The sequence below is a fragment of the Cervus canadensis genome, chromosome 11 (genome assembly GCF_019320065.1).
Source record: "Cervus canadensis isolate Bull #8, Minnesota chromosome 11, ASM1932006v1, whole genome shotgun sequence".
Taxonomy (NCBI): domain Eukaryota; kingdom Metazoa; phylum Chordata; class Mammalia; order Artiodactyla; family Cervidae; genus Cervus; species Cervus canadensis.
Window position 1 is genome coordinate 17,048,642 of NC_057396.1, and position 20,811 is coordinate 17,069,452.

At 38.2% G+C, this 20,811-nt stretch overlaps 1 pseudogene; it reads right to left on the reverse strand.

Annotated features, from left to right (window-relative positions):
* Window positions 1-5,867: 5,867 nt before the first annotated feature.
* Window positions 5,868-6,829, reverse strand: LOC122450375 (annotated as a pseudogene).
* Between the last annotated feature and the right edge of the window lie 13,982 nt (window positions 6,830-20,811).

Sequence of the window (20,811 nt, forward strand, 5' to 3'; positions counted from 1 at the left end):
TCCCGTACTCCGCTGGTTGCTGTTGTTGCCTTTGCTATTGTTCTGATAGCCACTTCCTTTGTTTTCTGGGTAGGCACCCTCCCTATGGGGCTACATCTAAGGCTGATGTGAATAATCTGGCCTCTTTAAGCTTTCGCCTCTTCAGAATCTTGCTTAATATTATTCCCTCTGTGGCTGCAATAAACATAACAAAGAGATATGGTGTCCTCAGTACCCACCATGTGCTTAGTCTGTGGTGGGCCACAAACAAATGCTTTAGGAATGCTAAATAAATTAGAAGCTGTACTTTTTGTTCCCACTAAAAAACTAACAAATCAAGCAGTGCACAAAAATCCCAGGGATTTACATTTCAAATCCTATTAGTCTTTAATGTTTCCAACTGAAGCTCCCTATATCATCCTATGTTGATAAACTCTTGAGATCAGCTCGGATTTGGGATTTTTTTTAGTCTCAAGCATTTTTAAGACCTAATTTAATTATTCAGGAATGCACTTTATTCTCCAAATATTTTTTAATCTCATTTCCATGTTAAAACTGGAACACTTGGTCGTTTCCCCTTAAAAAAAGTTTCATACTATAATTTGTGTGTATTTTGGAATGTGACTTTTTTCCATGAGAATTTGCAAATGTGTGCCCTGAGCCATTTACATGAACATGAGACACTGGAAGATAAAATGAATACATTTGTATCTCAGGAATCTTGCTATAACCCCATATATACTACTAGCCATAAGTTGTATTTTCAAATTTCAGTGCAACTCTTTTTGGCAAGAGATTTCATTTAAGTCTTTCTTTTTTCCCTCTGAAAGCTTTTCTGATATAAGATTTAAGATTAAGGTGAATCAGTGGCCTTCACTGCCTTTTATTTTCTTCCCAACCATGAGCATCCACACAGGAGATTAAGAGGTGAACTTGAAGAAGCCAGCCTACAGCCTTTCCATTCTTCTCACTTCCTCTGCTTTTCTCTTCCTTTGCCCTCGTTTAGCTTTTGAGACAAAGTAGGCTATGAGAAAGGACGGTGGATTGTTCCTCGATAAAGGGGAGCCAAGTGACAATACAGCCCATAAGACAATGATGCTGTCCTCTATTTTTGCTACAGTCAAATTGCTTTTCAAGATTTTTGTGTTATAAAAATGCATGGCTTTTTAGAAACTATACTTGATTATATAACCTAATCCTCATTCCAACCCTGAAAGCCAGATATAGGGCAAACAACTATCTAGTTTTTCCTGCTTTTCTGCTTCGTCCCATAAAATAAGAACTATTGACCTCTCAGAATTCTCAGAAGAGTGAGAAAATAGCTTTTTTTTTCCCCCCTATCTCTCACTGCTTTCTCTCTATGGGAGAAAAGTGCTCTAATTTGTAATATGACTAGAGCCTGGAGTCTAATGGTCTGGGTTTTCTATTGTATTGAGTTTATGTGTTTATAGCTTAACACACAAAAGTGGTCCCAGAACATTGGGCTTTTAACTTCTCTCTGACTTGCTCTTTGGACTTTTGTGTGCTCAATAACTGGTTTTCCTTGCTCCTGGCTCACTTACTGTCCTCACAGCAGCCCAAAGTCTCATCTCAGATGTTCATAAAATCTAGACTTTTTGTCCACTTAGAAACCCGGTGAAAGCTTTTATTATCTCCATGTTCAGACATGGAAAATGTCTCAGAGAGGTTAATAACTGTCCAAAGCCATACAGTTAGTAGATGGAAGAATGAAAGTTTGAACCCCATGTACCTGGCTCTAAGAACATACTTCTTTTATTCTCACTGTCCCATAACACATGCCCTATAGTTCTCGGACCAGTACTAAGGCTGGGAAGCACCAAAAATCACTTTTTTGATTTCACAGGGTCAACTTGGTTTTATACCTGAGTGTGGAGCTCATAGAGAAAGCAGTGGCCAGGATACCCAAGTTCTATTTCTGCCTTCCCTCTATGCCTGACTCTCGAGAAACCTAGGATATCATTCATATCTGGCAGGCTTGTCACATAACTATTCCAGAAGTATCAGAGAATTTAGCTTTGTGAGGATCTTTCTGAACTGTGCTAATTTTCCACCCAAACCTCCTGCCCAACACCTGTTCTATAAGGGTCACTCTTTAACTAGGTACATAAATGAGAAAATCCTAACCATCTATGGCCTTACATAAAAAAGCAGATTTCACTTTTAAAAATGGTATAGAGATTGGACAATTTAAGGCAGGTATAATCACTTCATTCCAGGGTCTTCAGGACCCAAGTGCTTCCTATCTTTCTTGTCTACCATCACTCCCATGTCTTTTATGCATTCAGATTGGCTGCTGGAGTCCCAGCTATCATACCCATATCCAGGAAAGAAGAAAGGATGGAGAGCAATGGAGTTTTCCTAGATACTCTACCAGTAACTTTTGTTAATATCCCACTGACATCAAGCTACCAGGCAAATGTTTCTTTTTAGCTGGACATTCTATAACCCAGAAGGAAAACCAGCATGTTATTTATTAGTAGGGAAGAAAGAAGAAATGGACATTGGGTAGGCAACTTGCAGTTTTACCGTATCTGCAAACACATCCACCTCCCCAACGCACACAAGGCTGTCATGTTGTACAGGTCCAAGTGTCATTCACACTGTATTCTGTGAGCACAGAAGTTTAATATTAGCTGCACTCACCTGGCTCAGGTACTTTTCTGAATGAGTTTATTTAAATGACACTTTTATACATTCAACATCAGAATTAGTTAAGAATTACTGATCTTGAGCTTTGGAAGAATTTTTATAAAATGTCTAATTTAAAATTTAAAATACACAGATGAAACCAGTATTGATAATCTTCAGATAGGACTTCAATATGTTTCCGTATTTCCTGCCATTAGTCAAGAAAATTGGAAGAGACAGAATTCTGTGTCTCACTCAGAAATTTTCCCAGCCCCCCATGGAAAGCAAGTGAGGTTAAAGTCTCTCCTCCTGTTGTCTTACTAAATTTTTGTTCTTTAATCATTTATATGTATCTATTTACATATGTATCACACACTTTTATTACACATGCATTAGTAAAACCATGGAGAAGATAGGACATATCTTAAAGTCACAGTTCTTTGAAGGTCAACAACCATACTGACCAACAAAGGTCCCTCCAAAAAAGAATTATTTTTTCAGAGAGGCAAGAACCCTCTCCTCTGGTTATAAGGCTTAAACTATTTTAAAAAATTCTTGTGATGCTTGTTGCCATGGGGCTTAAGGACAACCAGCCAAAGAGAAGGGAGTTGATGAAGGAGATGAGGAAGAGAGAGAATGTCCTGAAGGGATACAAGTCCCTGGAGTTCTTTCCTATCCTTCCAAGATAGGAATCCATATTTTCCTCAAGTCAGATATAGGAAGAGCCTTCTGTCATGGAAAGGTGGTTATGCAACTCTAACCAGGTTTATAAGATCTCAGGTGTGATATATAATGGAGTGTCAGCAGGGACTGAGGGTAATTCCACTCTTTTGGGAGAAGATGTTTTCAACTCCAAGCATAGCCATGAGAATTATAACCAAACCTGAAATCTCATTCATTCTTAAGACTAAGGAGTTTCTTCAGCCTTCAGCAGCAACACCACATCTCTGAGTGGGTGGAAGATTGCATACACTTTGCCCCAGCGTCATATCAAGAACCAACAAAAGTCACAGATTAACTGGATCTCTTTCATAAAAACACAGCAAGTTGCAGCATCTTCCCTCACTGATGCTATTTTCACTAAAATGTTGCATTGTGTTATGGCTTGTGCTTCATTCCTCTATAGTTTCCTTTTTGCCTCACAACCAGCTACTAATGAGTAATAAAATAAGCAAAGGTAGGCAACAGGAAAGAGACGCAGGGAAGTAAATGACAGGATAACCCAAAATAATACAAATTTTCCCTGAATAATCCAAAGCTTCTGATTTGCAAAACTATGATGCATCCCAAACAGTCCTTTGCTTTTTTAAAGGCTGCAAACTCTACAGTAATTACCTAATCAGTAAGCATGACCCCTGCATTGAGGAGACCTGCAATTTGCAGGCAGAGAAATGAGAAATAGAATCAGTGAAGAAATTCCTTTATTAAGAAATCCTTGCATGTTACTGGACTTTATAACTCACAGTGAACTTTCACATTCATTGTCTTATCTTCCAGAAATTATTCCATATATTATCTTCCAGGAATACTATAAGATAGTTGGAAGAGCATTGTTATTCACTTCCAGTGGATGGGAAAGCTCAGACTCAGAGAGGTCTGTCCTATGGTCAGACCAAGATTACATTCATGGAGTGAATTAGAGGTGGGACTTCACAGACCAGCATCTATATTCCTACTTTAGAAGTCTTTTTAACTAAACGGCCCTATAGACCACTCCATTTTCCCCTTGAACATTAGTTAACCCAAGGCTTTTATAAAATACTTGTAACATGAAATAAAATGCATAAAAATCACTCAAAACCAATATCCTGGAGACTGAATTCTGAAAATATTTTAGCATGCATTTTTCCCTCACATTTTTATTGCATAACTAATAACAGTAATTATTAGCATAAGAGAATACTAGGCACTTCTTATGTTCTTTATATATATTAATTTATTATTAATTTATATATTAATACATTAATTTATATATATATATTAATTTATTATTAATCATCATAATAAACCTCTGAAGAAGGTATTGTTATTGTTGTTATTATCCTTATTTTAGGAATAAAGAAACTGAGGAACAGAAGGGATAGAAAACTTACTCATTGGTACATTGCTACTGTTTGCGATTTGAGCTTATGCTCTTACTTACAATAATATATAAATACTTCCCACAACAACACACATGTACATACTCACAATATACATATATAAATACATAAATTTTAGATCATGTTCTATAATTTTTTGGAAGCTTCCTTTTGCATTTATCCATATTTATTGCATATTTTCACATTATTAGCATACAATAAAATGTGTATATGTATAGATTTTAGATTTATCGTAGTATCTTGGACTTGTCTTATTAATAAATATTTAATTTGCTTCTACTTTTTCATTATAATAAAAGTGAACATTCTTAAACATAGCCCCCTGTATCCAGCTGAATATTTTCTTAAGATAAATGCTTAGCCCCTGATTAAAGTTTGATGCATTTCCATCCAATAATTTTTTAAAGAGGGTATTAAATCTTTTATTGAGTACACATTATAATGGATGATACCCAAGCTTCATTCCCATCTATAACTTTATCTGGTACCATAATTCAATTTAGATATGTTTCATAGGATGTGCCAACAATCATTAATAACCAAAAAAGAAAAAAAAAAACTCCATGACTTTGCATGGGTGACCCTTTTAATGGTGAACTCCAAGTCACAACACAGTAACTGTCAGTTCAACTACACCAATGTTCTGAGGACAATAGCTTCTCCACCAAAGCTGGTTGTAAATAAACTTCAAATGGAACTTGGCATCACCCTGAAGGAATTCTAACATTACACTGTTGGGGTAGTTTACCAAAATGGTTTCAGAGTAGACTAATTTTATACAGCACACTAAAAAAAAAAAAAAAGAAGACATTTATTCAGCATCATGATCAGACTATTACATTTAACAATCAACAGCATGGGTGCAAAAAAAAAAAAAAATGACATTAAAACCCTTTGTTGGAATGCTTTACACTCTCCACAGAACAGAAACTAAAATAACCTGTTATACAATTAGTCACAAGTACAGTCCTTAAGTTTTTTGCCCAAACACATGAGTATTGTCTAAAGCATGTCTTCTTTGTAGCAGCTAGGCCCTGCTACCACTGTTGGCTGAGTTCACAAATCTGTTGTAACCTGCAGCTTCCCTGTCACTTCTCTGACCCTCCTCTCCTGCTAAGCTTTGTTTCCTAGCATTAATTAAAACCTTCAGCCACTGCCATAACTACTGCTGCTGCTGGAACCATCATAGCCACCTTGGTTTCATGGTTTGGCAAAGAATTGGCCTTCACCACCGTAGAGGCCAGAACTTCTGCCTCCAAAGTTCCCTCCTTTCATGGGTCCAAAATTGGAAGACTGATTGCTGTAATTGCCAAAATCATTGTAGCTTCCGCCACCTCCAAAATTGCTTCCATCATTACGAAATCCATCATAACCATCCTCACTGCCACCATGTCCACCACCATCATGGCTGCCACCAAAGCCATCTCGACCACTGAAGTTTCCTCCACGACCAAAGTTGTCATTCCCACCGAAAACACCTCCACGACCACCACCGAAGTTTCCAGAACCACTTCGGCCTCTCTGGCTGGATGAAGCACTAGCCATCTCTCGCTTAGACAGGGCTTTTCTCACTTCACAGTTGTGGCCATTCACAGTGTGGTATTTTCTGAATAACAGTCTTATCTGTGGAGTCATAGTCATCAAAGGTTACAAAAGCAAAGGCTCTCTTTTTGCCACAGCCTCAGTCAATCATGATTTCAATCACTTCAATTTTCCTATACTCTTCAAAATAATCTCTCAGGTGATGCTCTTCATGTCTTCTTTGATGCCACCAATAAAAATCTTTTTCACAGTTAAGTGGGCACCAGGTCTTTGGGAATCTTCTCTTGAGACAGGCCTCTTTGGTTCCACAGGTCTTCCATCCACCTTGTGAGGCTTTGCATTCATGGCCGTATTCACCTTCTCCACCAGGCATATGTGACAAACCCGAAGCCTCTGGAGCGCTTGGTGTTTGGATCCCTCATTACCACACAGTCTGTGAGCGTTCTCCATTGCTCAAAATGGCTCCTCAAACTCGCATCGGTTGTTTCAAAGCTCAATCCTCTGATGAAGAGCTTCCACAGCTGTTCGGACTCTTTGGGAAACTCTGACTTCAACATGATGGCAGTGGACAAGCGGGAAAGACTTCAACAATGCTTTCCCGGCTGCCTCCATGGGCAGAAAAGCACCTTCCAATAATTTTTATTTGTGTATGTACATGGTTGAGATCAAACTGTACCTCAAATTTTTTATCCTACTTTTTAACTTACCAACATTTTATAATAATCATTTTTCCATTTTATTTAAAAATTGTATGTGTTAATACAACAAAAGCTAAACAATAAAAAGACAGTAAAGGAAGCAATGAAACATGAAAAGAAGGTGTCTATGACAGTGACTTCCTCCCAGATTTGCTCCCTCAAATTTGTTCTCTACACCACAGCTACAGTTTTCTCTGTACATATCATGTTAGCTATCATGTTAAAGCTATCATGATATCCTTTGGCTTACAATTCCCAGTGGCTCCTGCTTCCTATAGACATTATCCTAGTTCTTCTGCAGGGCACACCACATGCCATATGAGCCAGCTATAATTCAGGCTTGGAGGCCTTGAAGAAACCTTTAAGGCTCCCTCCCACACTGTTTCCCATACTCTAGTTTTTTTTTTTTTTTTCTTAATTGAGGTTTAATTGGAATGTAATATTAGTTCCATGTATACAAAGTAGTGATAGAATATTTTTATATATTTCAAAATAATAACCACAATAAGTCTAATTAACATTCAACACTGCATACAGTTTAAAAGGGCTTCCCTGATGGCTCAGCTGGTAAAGAACCCGCCTGCAATATCAGGAGACCTAGGTTCCATCCCTGGGTCTGGAAGAGCTCCTGGAGAAGGGAAAGGCTACCCACTCCAATATTCTGGCCTGGAGAATCTCATGGACTGTATAGTCCTTGGGGCACAACTGAGCAACTTTCACTTTCACTTTCTATAGTTTACAAACAGTTGATGTGTGTGTGATGAGGGCTTTTAAGATCTACTCTGTTAGAAACTTTCAAATATTCAATACAATATTGTTCACCATGGTCACCATGCTATACATTACCTCCTCATGACTTATTTTATAACTGGACATTTGTACCTTTTGACATCATTTGCCATTTTACTCACCCCTACCCCACCCCATACTTCACCTCCCCACCTTAGGCAACTGACAAGCTCTTCTCAGTATCTATGAGCTTGCTTTTATAATTCTAATTCCACATGTAAGTGAGAATATATGGTATCTCTTTCTGACTTATTTCACTTAGCATTATGCCCTCAAGTTTCATCCTCACAAATGGCAAGATTTCATTCTTTTTTATATTGAAACAGTATTTAAGCATAAAATAAATAAAACACCCATACCCTAGTTTTTGATAGTCCTTTTTCCTGGAATGTTTTCTCTTTCCTTTCCCCCCAAATTAACCTGTTAAAGAATCAACAATTTAATTCTTTAAGCCTCTACTCAGAAATTGTTTCCTCCAGAAAGAATTTTTCCTTGGACTCTACCACACTCTGAGCTGGATATCTGATCCCCATCTGTGGCATTACATGACACCCTGGAACAAGAAAAAATTGGGGGAGTAAATGCATTCAGGGACAAGGCCAGCCTAGACATTACATTTGAATATTCTCCAATCTTGCTTTATGGAATCTAATTCAACTCTGGGGTGATCTTGTGGAATTCCATAGGAATCTCAGATCAGAATTTCCCTGGATCATGAGAGATCCCTGGGAGAGGGCAGCTTCTGACAGTCTCTCTTTTTCCATCTCTCCCAACAGCCTACCAGGTTTCCTGCTACAGAAGTCAGTCTGTGTCTTAGAAGAGTTTTCAAAAAGTTTTCTTTTTTTTTTTCCTCCCATGGTGCTGCGATCACCAATGGTTCTCTTTAGCTTCTGGCTTAGATTCATAAGAAAAATTCCCTGCATGTTAATACTACTTTTATTAGTTTTCTATTCCTTAGTATGAATGAGGGTCTGAAGGAAGGATTCAATAAAGGAAGAGAAAACAGAATATCCTGAAATTTGTCGAAGTCCTTCCTTGACTACATCTCACCCTCAGAGTTGCAACCAACCCCAAGAGAGTGAGCCTGGGGGACCTGGGCCTGAAAACCCATCAGGACTTCTACTAGGCCATAACAGCAATCCCTACATGTTTACTTTCACTTTCTGCTAAAGAAACTAGACAACACCCACTGAGGCCTGATGTGGCTGTCTAAGCCCCATTCCTCCTCATTTAGAGATCATGCAGGGACTGTTTTTGTACCCCACTCTGATATCTGGACATCTCCAAATGTGGTTTGAAAAATTCTTGTTGCTGAGGGTTTGTTGCCTGTGGAGGATGCAGCAGCTAAAATCCTAAGGGGTGTATCTGCCTTTCTATGACTCCTTTGTAGCTACGTTAAGTCACTTATTCAAGCAATCTCTGACTCTTTATGAATGGGACAGAGTCTATCTATAGCTATTGTTTACCTTAATGTCTTATTCAAAATCAAGGTGGCCTGTTGCAGACATTACCTCCAGTTCATTTAATACAGATTTTTTTGGGGGGGAAGTGGTTAGGGGAATCTCTTCATGAGACAGCTTACTGAAACCAGCATCCAAAATAGCTTAGCTCTCTAAGCAGATATCATACCATTAACAGAAGGAACTGGGACCAGAGGCCAGGCTGGGAATTAAGGTCGCTGGGGTGATATTCTGCTTTCTTATACAAGCTGTGATAATTTGAATAAAATCATTTCACCAGTGAGTTTCAATTTCTTCCTAAATTAGAAAAATGGTACCTCCTTCCTTCTTCCAGGGTCTGATGGAGAAGAGTTGACAAATGTCCCCAAGGCTTTGGAGTTATGTAGTTGCTTTTTCTAGCAGCATCTCTTTCTCAGTAAAGGTTCTCAGAGGCTCAGTGTGGCTCAGGTAAAAATTGCCTTTCATCTATTTCTTCCTTGCTTTCCAGATAATCTGTGGCTAAAATTAGCAATGCTTAGTTCAGTAAAAAATATTGTTACAGCGGCAACCATGGAAACGGTGTTTGAGCAGCTTCCCCTTCAGGGAGCTGACTTTTGTGGGATATGCCTTCTTGCTGATTAAATGAAACAACTCACTGCTTTTGAAGCTGAGGTCTGAAATTAGTTAAGAGTACAGGCAAATCTTCCAAAAGAACCATCCTCCACATTTCTCCTTTCTTTCCATTAAGGAAAGAAAAAAGTATATCTCAAATTAGGTGTCAGATTTTGCTTTCAATAGAGTATAGGAAGATTAATCTGTTGACCCATCATCCTACATTTGAGTTGTCTTTTCACAGAAATAGTGGATAATGCTATTAATGCTGATGCCTTTCTCATACATCTTCTTATAGTTTACCAAAAATGCTTTCCTGTGCGCTGCCACTGAAGTCTTGTGATCAGTGGAGAAGGCAGAGAGAGCATAATGAGGAAATTCCTGATCAGACAAGGAAAGAGGCTCAGCCATTCTAGCCCACATGGCTAGTAATTAGAGGAGATGAGATGAAAATTCTCTCACCTCTGATTGCGGTTTTCTTTTACATTCCCTGGCCAATCTCCTTGTGCCTGAGGTAGTGAAATCAAGCTGCCAAGGTCAGACATATCCAGTTGAGTCTGCATTTGATAAACTTTCAGCTTTGCCTTTCTCAACTTTCCTGACTAGCAGGGTCTCCCCTGCTTCAGAGAGCAGAGCCCTCCTGATGCTCCCTGGGAAGGAGTCTGCATTTGAATTCCACTTTCTGATCTGTCTGCCTTCCCTCCAAAGGACCCTTCCTCTGGGTCCTTATTTTCCTACAGTTTCCATTATTTTAATTCATCTGTTTTCATGCCTTTCTTTATGATCTCTCTTCTCCTGGCAACTTCTTCTCTGAGTTTATTCTTCTAAATGTGTTTATAGGGCTAATGAATTAATGAGTGCCAGGACAGGGGCACTTCTTTTTTTTTTCCTCATTTATTTTTATTAGTTGGAGGCTAATTACTTTACAATATTATAGTGGTTTTTGCCATACATTGACATGAATCAGCCATGGATTTACATGTGTTCCCCATCCTGATTCCCCCTCCCTCCCCACCCCATCCCTCTGGGTCTTCCCAGTGCACCAGCCCTGACAGACTCTAATTACTTTGGTTCTAGTAAAAGGCTCTTTCACATAACTTTGGCCAACCCAGGAAAGATCAGGAGCCAGGCTCCAAAGTCCTCCCCTGTGGCCACAGTGGAGATTGAAGGAAGGGTGATGATTTTAGGGAGAAGGAGGATAATAAACTATTCCTGTGGGAAATTTTTACTTTTTGCCTTTTGGTAGAGCATCCTTAGGAAATTGTAGTTCACATTATTTGAAGGATTTAAGCCTTTGCAGCCACTATGAATTATCATGTATGTTTCTGCCCCATCTCCATTCTACTTCTTCCCCAATCCTGAATGCTCTGGTAGTTTCCCAAGAAGCTCAGGGCTGGAGCAGGGTTCCTGATCACTGCACTCATTGAAGTCAGATATAGCTGGCTCCTTCTCTCCCTCCGATGCTAAACCAGAGATTCATCACTGATTCTCATCCCACAATCCACATGCCACTTTATGAGGTGGGGACAGGGACGAACTCATCACAGTGTGGTTTCCTTAGACCAGCAAGCATCCAACCCTGCACACTAGGTTTTGTTTCCACTCTATGTAAGAGACAAAATGATGATTATTTGCTTATTTGCTGAGCTTTCAAACTGTGTCCTTATCAAATGCTCCCATGGCAGCAGAGGGTTCTTTGTCCTCAGCAAATTTGGAGAACAGATGGATTGTGGAAGTCCTCTCAGGTATAGTGATGCATTCATAGCTGCAGGAGAAGATGTGTCAGGCCAGCAATAATGCATAACTGTCATTGTGCATTATCAGTCGTCAGAGAAAACAGCCACACACATGACTTGCATTTCTGTGTCAGAAATTGTTTATCCTGAGTCTATGACCTTACTGCTTTTTCTTCCATGAAATCTTCCCTGTGTCACTTCCACGCCCCTCTCTGTTTTCCTCTGGGTTTTCACAGTATCCCATGCTCGGCTCTAATGCCTCTTTAAACTACGTTGTATTTACCCTTGTTTTTAGCTTCCTCCTGAGAGAAACATATACCAATGCATCTGTTAAATGAATTTAAACTAAAGGTTTATATGAAAAGACAGATGAAAAATACATCTCATTTTACAAATTAATTCTCATCAGCCAAAAGTGTCTGACTAGAAACAGACTGTAAAGCGTAGCTGTTGATGTTGTTGTTGTTTTGGTCGCTAAGTCTTGCCCAACAGGCGCAAAGAGAATAAAGAGATCACTGTGTAGAGGCCAATCTCTACTCAGGTGGGAGGACTAGTGATTTCTGTGCCACTTGTTGAGGCAGGGTAAGCTCCTAGACAGCAGCTAGTTGCTGCTGACGGCTGAGTACAGCCACGAGGGCTGGACAGTCCAACCAGGAGAGAGGCCTCAATTGCGGGGTGAAAGCTGAGGAGCATAATAAAGACAAGGCCTGAATAGAATGTGAACCCATCTGAACTCTGTGTTGAGCCAAAATTGTATCCATTCACAGAGATAGCATTTTTCTGATATACTTGTTTTAAATCTGCTTCAGTGCACAGAGACTCGGGCTGTCAAGAAACTAGACATCTCAGAGATGCTTCCTCCCCACCGACTTCTCTTACCAGCACAGTTTTTCTTGGTCCCTGCTCACCCTCATACACACCTCTGCCCCAGTTCTGTCCACACCTGACGTACACACTCATTCAGTTGCTTTTTCCTTTCTTTGGTTTGATTTCTGCCAGACCTGTGAGGATTCTTGTGATGCGTCTGGCTGTCAGCTCTGCTTACATTAGAAAGAATTAAGAGAGAGCATGAGGGATAGAAAAAGAAATTTGGAGATAATATGGAAATTAAAAGAATTAAGTAACTTAAGTAGAATTATGAATTTCACATACATTGGACTGAACTTAACTACCACAGGAAAACAATCATATGGATTTGAAACTACAGGGTAAATACTTGAAAACAGTTACTCTCAGATATTTGAACACTGATATAAGCAATAGTATGGACCTCCCTGGTGGTACAGACGGTAAAGCGTCTGCCTACAACGTGGGAGACCCGGATTCAGTCCCTGGGTTGGGAAGATCCCCTGGAGAAGGAAATGGCAACCCACTCCAGTATTCTTGCCTGGAAAATCCCATGGATGGAGGAACGTCGTAGGCTACAGTCCATGGGGTCACAAAGAGGTGGACATGACTGAGAGACTTCACTTTCACTTTCTATAAGCAATTTTGCTATGCTACATTTTCTATCTGACTCTGGAGTAAAAATGAGGTTAGGGATGTTGACCTGGCATTTCAGTCTCAGTCTCAGTTCAGTCGCTCAGTTGTGCCCAACTCTTTGTGACCCCATGGACTACAGCACGCCAGGTTTCCCTGTCCATCATCCATCCGGGAGCCTACTCAAACTCACGTCCATCAGGTCAGTGATGCCATCCAACCATCTCACCCTCTGTCGTCCCCTTCTCCTCCTACCTTCAATCTTTCCCAGCATCAGGGTCTTTTCCAATGAGTCGGTTCTTCACATCATGTGGCCAAAGTATTGGAGTTTCAGCTTCATCATCAGTCCTTCCAATGAACACCCAGGACTGATTTCCTTTAGGATGGACTGGTTGGATCTCCTTGAAGTCCAAGGGACTCTCAAGAGTCTTCTCCAACACCACAGTTCAAAAGCATCAATTCTTGGGAGCTCAGCTTTCTTCACAGTCCAACTCTCACATTCATACATGACTACTGGAAAAAGCATAGCTTTGACTGGCATTCCAAAAGTTGGGCAAAATTGAATCTGGTCTACTGAATAGCAAGTAACACTCTCTCAACATATTCTTAAAATCTGATTGATACAGATCTATGTCTTCTTTGTTTCAACAGATTTTATTGTTCACTAAATCTTAGTTGAGTGTCTTAGATATGCAAGGTTGTTTCTGCCAGTTTGGTGAGTAAACAAGAGTGTATTCTTCCTCTCAATAGCATGACCAGTACTGACCTGAGCCAGCACTTCCTACATATAAATTCTTACTGGTATTGTATATGCGCCTTTCTTGCCACCCAACCAACCAATGTACACATACACCCACACCATTCCCTGCCACTTATACATTTTATATTCCTCTGATGCAAGGAAAAATATTTTTATAGCTACATTTACCCTTTGGTACCAACAGACTTAAAATAGAACACACCTTTAAATTGTGTTTTTCAAAGATGGCTGCACCAGTATATTCCATCCCAGATGCTCTGCTTACAAAGTGATGCCGACCCTCCTTCCATTGAGAAGAAGGGTCTTGTTCCCTCCCCTTGATTCTTAGTGGCCCTGTAACTACAAGCAAAGTGACACTATGTGACTTCTGAGGCTAAGGTGTAAACTGGCAATATGCCTCCCACTTGGTCCTTTTTGGATGCTTGCACTTGAAACTAGACACCATGTTGTGAGGAAGCCTGAGCTACATGGAGAGGCCACAAGTAGGCATTTCCACTGATAGGCCCAGAGGAGGTGCTGATAACTCAATTATGAGTTCACATCACCATCTTCAGACATGTAAGTGAATTACCCTTAATTATTCAACCCTTCCCTCCCATTCCTGAACCCCTCTACTGATTAATGCTAATAAAATCAATTTTCTTGGCTAAACCCTGCTCAAATTGCAAATCCAGGAGCTAAGCAAATTATTATTGCTTTAAGACTAAGTTTTGGGGTGGTGTGTTCAGAACAATGCCTATCTTATCCACTCCTTTGATGTATTAATTAGCAGTCACATCGTCTCTTCCCAGCCAGACTTTAGTTTCCTTAGAGTTTAGAGTTTTAAGTCTAAACTTACAGAACATTTTTTCATACTATGTTATATTTTAGTCAAACTAAATTTCTACTTCTCTCTGTATTTAATCTTAGACTCCCAATATTTGTATACTTGATCATCCTTTTTTTTAATGCACACTCTTGTTCCCATCTATATTCTCCCAAGTCTCATTCATTTTCAAGATTGAGTCACATGCCAGGAAGAATTTCATGATTCCTCCTGTCAGAAGAGATGCCTCCCTTTTCTGAACTCCCAGAGCTCTATGGATAAATTTCTTTTACCAATATTATCATCTTTTACTTTATATCACAGTTACTTATTTACAGATGTTTCTCCACTTCTAGACTGTCTTATTTTTCCTTACATCCGTTTATACAAAAGTATCTATGGAGCGTCTACTACTTGCCATACAATCTGCAAGGCACAGGGTAAAGAACAGTGAACAAAGGAAGACATGATCCTGTCCTGATAGATCTTCCAGCTTAGTGAAGGAAGCACAATAAATAAATACACAAATGTTTGACAACCACTCTTTTTCAAGTGTTTTAACCAAGTCAGTCACATCCAGGACCTAATGCAATACCCTATTTCCTTTGCAGTCTTGGAAGGCAACATGGAATAATCAGAGATATCAGTTTGAATTCTGTCTCACCTGTGAATACGAAGCAAGGGCTTCAACTCTCCCTGCTTGACTTCTCTCGTGGATCAAATGAAGGTAACTTTACCTACTTTATACTTTTTAAATTATTAGTGAGAAAATTTATGTGAGCTCTGCATTTGTGCTGGGCACACAATGAAATCATATAGCCCTTTGTTCCCAGCTTCTCCTGCTTAATATAGAGCTCAGCCTTCAGTTTGCATTCACCTAATGAGACTGACCATGACATCAAATACTCAGACCCCATCTTCCCCTTGTACATGAAACTTCTTTTATGGTTGAATAGCACCCATTTTTTTTCCTGGGGGCAACTTCAGCCAGTGGCACTGGAGGGAAAGGAAGACCTCAGTCTTTGTCATACGGCTGACTCCTACTCATTGTACAAAATGTAACAAAAATGGCATTTCTTTAGGGAGATTGTGACCACCACCCACTCCAGTCCCTATCAGACTGTGTCAGTTCCCTCCTTTTCAGACTACACAGAACCCTACAGCTCTCCTTCACAATACTTATCGCAACTGAAATTGATTAATTTTTAAAAACTGTCTATCACACTCCCATTAGATTGTAAGCACGAAAAGGCAGGGGCCAAGGTCTGTTGCTGCCATGACGACGAGTACCAGGTCAAGTCCTTGCCATATAGAAAATACTCAAGAAATATTTATACAATTAATGAATTGGGAAAAGCTTTGCAGCTGGAACACCAAGAAAGAAGTGAACTCAATAATTGTCAGAAACCATTTTCTTTGAGCATTTTTCATGATCAATTCTCAGAAGATTCTGAAGTCAGAAGGTGTGATCTTCCTTTAATGGGCCCAAAGGAAGAATGATTAATTTTATTTTGTCAGCTAACAAGTTTTTCTGAACAGTGCCTCTCGGTTTCCTGATATGAACTACGGAAGGTATAAGAAATTAACGTCCTAAAGTTAGATGGTTTAGTCAGACCAGCAAGCTGTTTTAAGCTGTGTCTGTAATCGCAAGCCAAAAAGGTAACTGACAATTTGAGAGAGACATGACTGTACTAACTACAATTCCTGAGAGTTATGCTGTGGTACCATAAGCCTTCTAGAGATGTAAAACCCCAAGATCTTTTGAAGGTAAGAGGCTTACAAATTTTAACTTGAAAAAATAAGCAGCAGCTGTCTTGTCTGCATGTGTGTGCTCAGCCGCTTCTGTCGTGTCTGACTCTTTACCATCTACGGGCTATGGCCCGCCGGACTCCTCTGTCCATGAGACTTTCCAGGCAAGAATACCAGAGTGAGTTGCTGTGCCCTCCTCCAGGGGATCTTCCCAACCCAGGAACTGAACCCATATCTCCTGCACCTCTTGCGTTGCAGGCAGATTCTTTACCCTCTGAGCCACTCGGGAAGCCCATCTTGCCCTGCCGTGGGCATTTAACTGGCTGTTCCCCCAACACACACTAAAATATCTTTTTATATTATTTGCTCAAAGTCAAAGAGTTGTAATAAAATATCTTTCTTCTTGGAAGTATGAGACCAGATATAGCAAAGTAACCAAGAAAAGTAAAATTTGGATTTTTTTTTTTTTTCAAATATTAGCACTGATTATTTCTCTAGCAATATGAGGACAAAATCCCTATAGGGTCTAGCTAAATAAACACTATATTTCTTACTACCAAAACACAGGACATGGTTCCAGATCTGCTTCCCAGCTTGTAACTGGACCTGTTGAATCTTCACTGTCTAAGGTTGAATTTAGTCAAAGTTAGCACATCTACTGACCTAATCCCCCTATGAAAAGAAAGATTTGTTAGAAGATTAGATCATGATTTTAGCTCAAGTTCTATAAATACACAAAATCTTATTTTTTGTACTTTAATATGTTGAAAGTGGCTCCTTACATAGAAAAGGCTGCTAGGGCTGAGAGAAGAGACAGCATTAAAGAGAACTGGTACTTTTTATAGGCTGACTTTCATGTATCTGAAGAATATGGTACAGCAATTGAATATAGTCTAATCCCATTTTGTTATTTTTTACATATTTTTGTGTGCTAGATCCTGGAAATATTCATTTAGCTCTGCATCCTTTTCTTTGTTTTTGAGATGTATAACTGTTATTTACATGAAACAGGGAGAAAAAACAAGACTAATGCATCTCCTTTTCCCATAAAAATTTTGCTCAGAGGAGTAAAAGGCTTTCTCTTCATCTTGCATACAGAAATATTCTTTGCCAGTTTCTATGAAGCTCACCTACCTAATGAGGTCTGAATATTGCACCAACTGGTATAAGCATATCTTAGCTCTTGGGTCTTATTCTGCAATTAATACTACTTTTAGTTCCAAGAGTTCCTTCTTAGGGAAATGTCACATTCTATTGATACTAGAAATAAAAAGACAATACTTTCATCATAAAGTCTTCCATTTAACAAACATTTAATGAGCACTGCACTAGGCATTGAGGTAATAGAAAATCTGATGAGGAGAGGATTTCCATTTGCATCAAATATAGAGGAACCGTAAATACCCTCTTGAATAAATCAAAACTACAGACAATACAAGTCAAACAATAGATTGAAGACACATAATCAAATCATAATCATAATCAAATTACTAAAAATGAATGATTTTTTACAAAATGTAAAAGCAGCCTTGAGAAAAAAAGACATTATGCATTAAGGAACAAAGATTGGGATGATCACACATTTCTCACTGCAAATAATGCAAACCAAAAGACAGTGGAGCAGTATTTCTTAAATACTGAGTGGGAAACCCTGAGCTGAAATCAATCTGAAAGACGAAAAGATCTATAGTCCGCAAAATATCATCCAGAAGTGACAGTTAGATTAGGAAATTTCAGGACATAAGAAAGTGGAAAAGTGTAGTTCTGAGAGAACTACACCACAAGTAATATTAAAGAAAGTTCTTCAGATAGATGGAAAATTATAACAAGTGGAATTATAAACCTGTATAAAGAAATAAGGAGCACTGAAATACCTACTAAGTTAAATATATAATATATACCATATGTTATTGTGTTTGTATATCTTTATAAGATAATTGGCTAAGATAACAATGTTAGCATTTATAATATATATAAAAATGAAATGTGTCAAATCAATGGGACATAGGCTGGAAGAAAAGAATTAGAAGTATAACTATTGTAAGGATTTTTTTTCTATAATGAATATAGCATGTTATCATTTGAACAAAAGTTGATATGTTAAAGATGTATACTGTAAACTTGAAGAACCTAGAAAAACAAAAACCAATTACAACTAAATAGAAAATGGAAAATAATAAAAGTTGAGATGAAATTAATGAACTAGAAAAAAACAAACCACACAAAGAAAAAATAATAAAGCCAACAAAACCAAAAGCTACTTCTTTAAGAAGAAATAAAATAATTCATTGAGTCCAAGAAAAGTTTATCCTAGGATTGCAAGGCTGGTTTAACATTCACAAAACAATAATATTAAGAAAATAAACAAATAAATCAGTTTCCATTTATGCTCCTCCGCCCTTGTGCCATGGTCCAGAAATTTCCTCAATGCAGAAACACAGGGTAACCATAAGATTCACTTTATTTCCTTTTTCTCATTCACAGTCTGAGTTGCCTGATTAAAGTCTGAAAACCATTGTTTTATAGTTGTTTACTAGTTGATTATGTTTAGAGGTTAAGCTCAATCTTTATCATTGTATGTAATGTTTATAAACATAATTCTCAATCTTTTTCTTTAACTGTAGATGCAATACATCTTCTCCAATAGACAACTAATTGATATGTGTAATTAAGCTTCAGTGTAATTACTGACAGGTTTGCCTTTTAGTGTACCAAATTTTTAGAAAAAATTTCTTACAATTTTTCAGTTTTTCTTTGTTCTTGTCTTTCTCTTTTGGATCAATCAAGTATGTCTCCTTCAGTTTTATTTTTATGGTTATTCTAGAAATTATCATTAACTTACTGCAGTCTATCTTCTTATTACTTTTTATCATTGTTGTTTAGTTGTTAAGCTGTGTCTGACTCTTCCGCACCTGCCAGGCTCCTCCATCCATGCCATTTCCTTCTCCAGGGGATCTTCCCAACTCAGGGATCAAACCCGGGTCTCCTGCATTGGCAGGTGGATTCTTTACCACTGCACCACCAGGGAAGTCCTTTGAAGATTGTATAAAACATCAAAATTATTTTGGAAAATTATTTGGCAGGTTTTTTATAATGTTTCTTTGAAACCCAATGAACTGCAGCATGCCAGGCTTCCCTGTCCTTCACTATCTTCAATGTTAAAATTTTTCCTCCCTAGTGGCCCTGCAATTTCACTCCTAGATAGTTACCTAAGAGAAATGAAAATACATCCTCAAAATTATGTGTATAAATAACATTATAGCAGTAGGCTATTCATAATAGTCCATTCACAACAGACTACAAGAGGAAATAACCTAATGCCCATGTACAGGGTAATATATTAGCAATTTTAATATAAATTGTCATAATAGAATAGCACCCAGCGATAAAAATATGAGCTGCTATACGTGCAATAACATAGATCAATACCCCCAAAATCATTTTATATGAAAGAATTCAGATATAAAATATTATATTCTTAATGATTCAATTTATATAAAATTTAAAGCTATGCAAAACAATTAATGATGGTAGCAATCAGAACTGTAGTTGCCCATAGGTTGTGGGAGTTGACCAGAAGTGACAAAGAGGAAAATTTCTGAGAATTATGAGAATATCTTAAACCTTGAGTATAGAGATATTGGTTATATTAGTGTTTACTTTCTTTTTTTTTTTTTCATTTATTTTTATTAGTTGGAGGCTAATTACTTTACAATATTGTAGTGGTTTTTGTCATACACTGACATGAATCAGCCATGGATTTACATGTATTCCCCATCCCGATCCCCTCATCCACCTCCCTCTCCACCACCATGGAATATTACTCAGCCATTAAAAAGAATTCATTTGAATCAGTTCTAATGAGACGGATGAAACTGGAGCCCATTATAGAGTGAAGTAAGCCAGAAAGATAAAGACCAATACAGTATACTAACGCATATATATGGAATTTAGAAAGATGGTAACGATAACCCTATATGCAAAACAGAAAAAGAGACACAGATGTACAGAACAGAATTCTAGTGTTTACTTTTATCAAAAGTCATCAAATCATATGCTTAAAAGCTCGATAATTCACCTTAATTAAGAAAGCATTTTTGATTTACACTTGGCTATGAAATCCCTGCTTTGTCTCAATCATTAATATGATAAAATGAACTTTTTCTCTTGTTAGTAAGTTTTTGAGCCAAAAATTAAAAAATCTGATGTAAAGAATCACACTAACATTAATTTGCAGAGGAAGAAACAGAACCCAAAAAAAGTACCTGTCTCAAAGACAGTGAGGAAGACTGAAGCAGTGCCCAGGAAAAAAGCAGACATTCTGATCCTAATCGTAATACATTTAAAACTACCTCATAGCATAATTCTTCAAAAATTATTTAACAGGTCCAGACAAAATTTATAAAATCAAGAAAAGTAAAATAAATCATCAGAGGTAAATTTGAACAATTCACATTCTGTAACAAAATAGA